At 38.0% G+C, this 8208-nt stretch overlaps 1 long non-coding RNA gene across 1 annotated transcript; it reads right to left on the reverse strand.

The window, feature by feature from the left end:
• LOC119026303 lies at positions 1-6272 on the reverse strand. Its single transcript, XR_005077098.1, has 3 exons — positions 6161-6272; positions 872-932; positions 1-368 (listed from the first exon to the last, which is right to left on the reverse strand). It is a non-coding gene; the product is annotated as an uncharacterized LOC119026303 (long non-coding RNA).
• Positions 6273-8208: the final 1936 nt, after the last annotated feature.

Genomic DNA, 8208 nt, shown 5'->3' on the forward strand with positions numbered 1-8208 from the left:
AAGTGCTCATTTGTAGAGCAAACTTTGTAAGATTAGTAAAACTGAGAACATTTGTATTGCAAACATAACAAGGTATGGCATTACCACATTTGGAAGAAACAGTCTCCAATAAAATAATTAGTTACAAGCTTTACTGAACTCATGAGCATAACCTCTGATGCTGAAATAAAATAGCATCAAGAACAGTGTAACACTGATTTAAAATAGCACCAAGAACAGTGTAACAGTCTAGCTTGAAAACAAGTCTTTTGCATGTGAACAATAGAAAGTGGACATGGAGAAAGGAAAGAGCAGGAGAAAGAACGAGTGAACAGTGAGTACTTGACAGCAGCGTTTGGCTGGTCTCCTCAGTCACCGATGACGAGTGCCTGTAAATGAATAAATAAATAAAATTAGCAACACAACATCTCTGGTAAAATATAATAAAATGAAAGACTAATGGAGGGAGAGAAAGAAACATAAAAATGAGGGGAGAGAAATGGGCCAGAGCAATAAACTGTTCAAGGGAGTGAGACAGGATGAAAAGTGTAAAGAAGAGAAAAGCAAGATACAGAAAGGAGAGAGGGTGGTTAGTTACAGTTTAGGGAGGGTTACCTCTGGAAAATTAGTGTGCAATGAAGTTAATGACATTAAAATAATAAATGATAAGATACTGACACATACATTTTACAATAAAAAAAACTTAATGAAGGTCAGCAGCATCTGTGGTTAACTGAGATCAAGCTAGCTACAGAGCTTGCTTCACTTAGCCCTATTCAGCAACCTGAACCAATGAAACAGACCTAATGAAACATCTGATATGTCAACAGTTCAATAATCATGGTGACAAAACAGCACTGGACACAATTTTGGGAGACATGCATGACTTTACCTGCTCTGTTGAACTCCACATGGACTTCTCTGGCTGGAATGATATGACGGAGCTGTGCTCTCTGAAGTAAAGTTCAGGAATAGCCAGTTAGGTTACATATTGTCATTCAAAAATGAGTAGTTTGAGGAATTGGATCAGTAAAGAAGTGTTATCATCAAAATAGAAACATAAGCCTGCAATCATCAGTAAGATGCTGATGGACAGTGACTGGACTTGAGAAGGGATTAAAGAAAAATACATGTTTGTGTCGTCGCTTACTGTAGGTTGATGTATAACCACTTCATCTAAAGTCTGGTCACTCTGCTGACGCCTGGCATGAGACACAGAGGTATTCACTGCTGTACCACCAGACTACAGACTACTGCTTGACAGAAATTGCTGTTTTATGCTGTTAAATTACAGTTTCTTATTTTTAATTGAGCATTAACTGTTGATTTACATGTAAGTATGAATATTTAACAGTATTTTACAATTATTTTAAAATACAGTAAGATACTGTTGTGATCCCATAAATACACAGCAATGCATTACAAATACTGTTTTATGCTGTTAAATTACAGTTATCTACTGTAATTGTTAAATGACTGATTTAACTGTTATATTTTATTTTATGTGAGGGATGAATATTTAACATCATTTTAAATTGTTTTGAAATACAGTAAGATACTGTTGTAACCCACAATTACAGATACTGTATCTCTGGGTTTGAACATTGTTGAAAATGTTCAAAATTATTGAAGTTTTTTTTTTCTTTTTAGACATATTAAGAGGACAGTTCACTTTAAAATACAGTTAAAAGAAAATCATTTTATTCTCTCTTGTCTGTAAAACTGCTGATCATCTTTGGATCATCTGGAGTAACCAGATCTTTCTGGAATTAGACATTTCTGTTGCTGTTTTCAAATGTTGTTTGGTAAGTTCAGCCCCACAAAGAGCCATTTAGTTCCAATATATTGAGGAGAAGGCAGACAACTCAACAGCTGATGCCTCCCAAACTCTGCAACTGGAACCAAAATAATCTAGATGGATAAAAAGCACTATGGGTAAGTGGGAAAATGGGTAGTGTTGGATTTGGCATTAACTGTCTCTTTAATGCAGAATTGACACATAGTGACAGTAAAGGTAGAGTTTTCTTGCTTGATCTGAGTTGAGTACATACTGTATGTTAAAGCTCCTTCATTATTGCTTGATCAACAGCCTATGTACCTCAAACTGGAGAAAAGTCATATTTTGCTGTTGATAAACGAGAAATGGCATCTGTGTAAACACACAGCATGTGTACTACAGTATGTACTCTGCACGTGCTGCTTGTGTGAAGAGATCGTAAGGGTCCACAGAGGAGCCGAGAGAAGCGGTCGGACATGTCGAGGTCCTTCACTCGTCTGGTCGAGAAAAGAAGAGAAGTTCTCCTCTCAGTCATCACTTGTATATTTAACCTTGAGGGAGGTTTAAGTTAATTGGAAAACACTCTTTGCCTGAGTGCTCTCACCTCATGGCACGTAGTGTAGTTATCATAGCTTATCTTCCAAATGTATCATAATCCCGCATGACATGCAAGTCAGATTTCATTTAAATCAGATTACTTTCAACTCTCAGAAAAAGCAAAGTATTTGAATTGCATGAACAATATGGCAAGTCATATTACACGCTGCTTTCCTCTTTAGAGATAGTTTTACATAATTTCCCATTCGTTTTGAAATAATGAATAGACAATGGGCTGTATAATTGTGAGAATTTACAATTCAGAGGACTACGTCGTATAATCACCATGCATAATTCAAAGAGTTGAGCACATAGGTCACCGGTGGCGGTGGCACAAAAAGTAACTCAGGTCATCAAACAAAATCAACACTTTTACTGGCGCTCGGCTCCGAAACATTAAACAAAATCCCTTTGATGAGGCAACACATTTCCTCAAGATCATAGAGGGAAGTGTATGAAAGAACAAGCGGAGCATCCAATTATCTGTAAACTCATATATCATCTTTTAGTTTCGCTGGAGCCGGTGAGTTCAGAGGAGCTCGCCGACGTGTAAAGCAGTATAAAAACAGGTATTACATTGTTGGCCAGTGAAAGCTACACCTGTACTGAGTGGCTCCTTTCTGCCCCTCTAACATCCTCTGGCCTCACACCTCAGTTTGTGCATATAAATTACATTCCAAAGTGTGTATGGATGGCCCTTGTTCGTTCTCAAGGTCTCTTGTTTCAAAGGCATGCTAATGTCGTTCACAGTGAAAACTCCTCTCAGCGGCCCTCTTTTAACTGCCAGAGCAACCATGTAGGAGATGATTGGGACTCTTCAACCATCTTTCCTCTTGAATATTCATACTTTTTTTTTTTTTTTTTTTTAATGGCACGTACAGTATATGTCCACAAATCCTAAACACAGAGAGAGAGAGTTCATTCAACACTGAGAGTTACTTTATTGTCTTTTCCACTTGAATTATCGCTGTTATTGTTGAAGAAATGAGCGAAATCCTTCTGTATGTAGTCTATACATCCCGTGCTGTGTTAGCACCCACTAGTCATCGTTTTCTCACTTTTCCATGCTGCATTTGGGTGCTGTGTCTCAGCGCCAAGCACCACAGCTCCTTATTTGGGTATAGCTTCCCCTCCAGCAATTAATTAATGCCACTGAAAAAAAGAGAGCCGGTGGATTTGGTCATGAATATTCAAATGTACCTCCTGCATATCATTTCTTATGCAGTGTTGTAACGCTGGGCGTCGGTGAGGCGCGCATGAGGGCTTCAAAGCTCGTCGGGGGTTTCTGTACTGTACATATCCTTCCCAGCCTGAGCAGTGAGTCGGTCGCCACATTCACGTGACAGAGTGAGGGTTAACAAGATGTCATGCTGAAATGGGACAATTACATACTATTAAATGCGTTTACCTATTCTAAATGCGTTTACCTATTCTATTGTTTTTTTCTTATTTTATTATTTAGTGATTTTAGGATTACATTTCTTTTGTGTTATTTCATCGCAGGCTCACTGTCCCCTTTATTATGATCACTCCTAGTCTAATCTAATCCAGGCCTTTAACGTTCAGTTATAAAAGTTATAAAAGAGCTTCCTTTGGTTTATTTCCTCTTTTTTATTTGTTGGCTTTTTAGCACTGCGGGAATCTTTTGTCACAGAGCATTTGGCTGTCCATGCAATTTGTTCCTTTCTTTTTTATTTTTTTTAAATGTTGTGGTGTTGTTGAGATTTGGGTGGAGGGGATGTATTATTGCCAATATGTTTTAATTGTGTGTGATGTAAGTCCACTCTGAAATAATGATAAAATATACTGTGGGAAAAATTATACAGCATCAAAGCTATAAATAAGTAATAAGTGACTATGTATTTAAAAAAAAAAAAACAACAACTGTTAATTTAGTGCACCAACAATTTAGGTTCAACGTCATTTTTTAGAGATCAATCTTATTGCAATAAAGTATGTATATCCACATTTGTGAAGCTTTTAACCTGAAATAGTTCTTCACTTTTACTACATTATTCAATTTTACTACCCAACACCAGTCTGACCCTTTTCCCAACAGAATGAATCAACTCACAGGACAGCTGGCCAGAAACTAAAGAAATACGTAAAAAAATAATAATAATAATAAAAATAAAAATACAATTTCAAGTGAACAAATGAAAAGTAACGTATCACATCCTCAGTCAGAGGCTCACTTCATGCAGCCTGTATCTGCCACAAAAAATAAAAACATTTTGTTGTTCCATTCTGCTGAGATACAATCCCTCATAAGTTTAAATGTTACACATATTTAAGTTGTACAGTTCTCTCAGGAGGCTGTTGTTCAAATAGAGCTACGGACAATATCTTGTTCTCATCTAGTTTTGGTGCCCAAACAGCAGATCTAACTGCTTGTCTGTCAGGACTTGGTGTCATTTCACAACAGGCGTTAGGTGAGGGTCTTAAATCTTTCAGAATGGTTCCAGAAAGCCCAAATAAGACTTTCAACGCATTCATAATGCTTTGATGAACAAAGGCATAGACAGAAAATTTGGAAAGTTTGGAATTTCCTGTACCACAACAAGCACTGATCCCAAACCCTAACCCTTTAATTTAAGTACATTAAAGTACACAGGATCAGTACTTAAAAAAAAGTCTATTTTATCTGAAAAAGTACAATTGACGTTAAAAAAATACAGTGCATATATCGATTTGAATAAAACACCAATAATTGTGTATTTGCACCATGGAGTTTCAGCTAACAATCATTTATGCAAAATTTATGAAGCTTTTTGCTTGAAATAATTCTACATCGTTTACTACATCTATATATCATTCTCGTCATTTTTTTTTTTTAAATCACCATTTTTTCTCCAACAGAATTCATTAACTGGTATAGAAAAAGGCAAAATAATACCATAAATTAATAGTTTTTAATAAATTGCATTTCACCGTAATTTTTTTCGACCATGTTGAAACTAGAACCTTGAACCTTAGATTCTCGATCCCGCGCGTCTCAGCGGTATAAAATAAAAATGCTTGTTGTTCCATTCTGCTGCACCACAATCCCTCAGTCTGTTTTTTAATTTTACACATGTTTATTAATGCCATCTTACAAGAGGGCACTGTCATATCTGTTAGTCTTAAGCATGTCAGTGTGCATAAATGGATGCAACTAAATAAACAGGCACGAGCGCTGTTTACCATATTTAATAGAAAGAATTATACAATTCTAATGTTACCTATTCAAATGCTTTCCCCTCTCTTTGTTTCACTCTTCATGTGTATTCATAAGAGTTGCTTCATATGCAACGTCCCTCCTTCATTAAAGTAACATTTATGAAAATGATGTATTATGTATTGAAATTGCAGCTAAGCAAACGCAGGCCTATTATTAACACTTGGACTACATCTGTACAGACATTAGAGTCACGTCGGCTCGATATTAACGTAGGTGACGTTCTTGCTGAAGTTACAACTGTCCGACTTCTTGTGCTGAGATTCAGACACATATGTGCAGCAACACTGCCGAGAACAGGAAATCTTCCTGTAGACTGAAGCGGACCAGTATGTACACTGCAGTAGAATGAAATACCGTACTTTACCAAAAAAGTAAGGAAATTAGAGAAAAAGGAAAAGACATTGTTGAAAACATTGTCACATGTAATTGTATGTGAAGCAGACGGATCTCAGGCGTCAGCAAACATTATACAAAAACACACACAGTGAGTGTCAAATCAAAAGACACAGAGCGACACAACACGAGGCGAGAGAAAAGAAACTACAGCACAGACACAAACAGTCTGTTCAGACACAGGCATGCCTTACCTGCTGATCTCCTTTGAATGGTTTTCGGCGGCTTTGACAACAAATAATCAGTTTTTCGTTCCGGTTTAAAGCTTCAAAAATCGAAGCCCAAAGGCAGCAGGAGTCATGTTACGATCCTCTGTCTTTACCGCTGCAACCGACATGCTTCATATGTGTCCCGCTCCTGTGGCTGCTGCTGTGCTTTTATACTGGTTTAACTTGCAAAATTATACCTTTGACCCCGAGTAGGGCTGACATTCCTTGAAAGTAAAATCCTGTGCGGAGAGAGTGTGGCGTTTGGTTTTGCAATGGTAAGAGTAGACTTTGTATTAATTGAAGTATAATGATATCCCTAGCTCGGACGTTGGGGAGAAGAGAAGTGAATAATGTATCTCCATGCAGATGATAAATGAATATGTTCATATATTCATTTATTAATTCATACGTTTGAATTGCAATTTAGATTGCCCTTATACCTACAGTACAGTGTTTCATTGTAAAACATGTCCTTTTTAATCTGTCACTGAACATACGTTTGCTTGTTCACCGCTGTGATAGTTTAAACTTTGGGAATCCCCATCGCACACCAAGGAAAATGTTCGACTCCACATCTCTGCTGAATATTTTTCCTCACCGTGCCCTTTTCTTTCTCCTGCATACGAGGAAACATGCTAAAGCTTGCATCCTCACTGTACTCTGTCCTTCTTTTCACCCCCTGTCCTCGTCTTTCTCGCCCCATGTCTGAAGATGAACCGAAGAGAAGAAAAGCTCCGATAAACATGCAGCAAAGTTCTGCAAAGTTTAACAAAGTAAAGAGGAAATGCCAGCTGAGGAGACGCTGCCGGCCTTCAGGCAGTGGAAGTCAGAGAAGCCTCAGGATGCCAGAGGGACCGTACCAAGGCTGGTAAATGTTACCATTGATAAATAAACATTATTTAAAAGATCTGTCAGCTCCTGTTAGAACGTAGCCGTGCTTCATTTGTTTGCCTGCTCTGAGGGTATAAGGAATATTTAATGACTCCTCTGAATGATATGAATAATCACAGATACCATTCTCTGGGAGCCACGAGCGCACACACGTCGATGATGAGTCGAGCACTGGTGTTTAAGATTTACATTCTAATGGATTCAATTTGTGTGCATGAAGTTTAAATGTTACAGCTCTCTCAAGAATAATATGTTCAAAGAGTAAATGCTTTTTTACTGTTTGTTGTATTGTTCTAACATATAATTACGCTTGAATAATATATTATAAAATATTCATAAAACAGTGTTAAAATGCCTATTGCAACTTTCTAGAGACTAGAGTGACACCTAAAAATTATTTTGTCTGACCAGCAGTCCAACCTCCCTTGAAATTGAAATGATAAAGAAAAGAGAAAAAAAAACCAAACATCATATTTGAGGCTGGAACTCGAGAAGTCTGATATTTTTGACTTGAAGGATGGATGAAGGATGATTGATCAGTCATCAAAGTAGTTACCGACATGCCTACTAACCCTAAACTGCATGTTGTCAATGTATTTCTGTTATTGCAAGACAGCTCAATTCCCGGATTAAATGTAGGTTATCTGCAAAATTACGAATATACGTTTCTTCAGGTTCAGGTTTGGGGGCTGGAGCCAATCTCAGCCGATACTGGGTGAGAAGCTAAAACACAGAAACGGATAACCACTGTTGTCACCTGCAGGCACTTTCACTTGCATGTCTTTGGACTGTGGGAGGAAGTTGGAGCCCCCAGAGAAAACCCGCGTAAGCACAGGGAAAACAAGCAACTCCACAAAGAAAGGCCTGCATGAAATGGAATGGACCAAGAAATGTGGCAAAAGGCAGCTTAAGGAACTGATATAGCCTCTAAATTCCCTAGCACCCAATCTGATCAAGCATCTACAGGATGTTATGAAAAAGTCCAGTCCTTGGTGGATCCACCATGCAACAGACTTGGCTCTGACCTGTCGAGGCATGAGCACAAGTCCTCTGGGGATGTCAGTGGTGTCTGGCACCAGGGCACCGGGTCTGGGTCAGACTTGGAGCCCAGCAGAACTTTGCATTGCAACACGAGGATTAAT

The sequence above is a fragment of the Acanthopagrus latus genome, chromosome 9, assembly GCF_904848185.1.
Source record: "Acanthopagrus latus isolate v.2019 chromosome 9, fAcaLat1.1, whole genome shotgun sequence".
In the NCBI taxonomy this organism is placed as follows: domain Eukaryota; kingdom Metazoa; phylum Chordata; class Actinopteri; order Spariformes; family Sparidae; genus Acanthopagrus; species Acanthopagrus latus.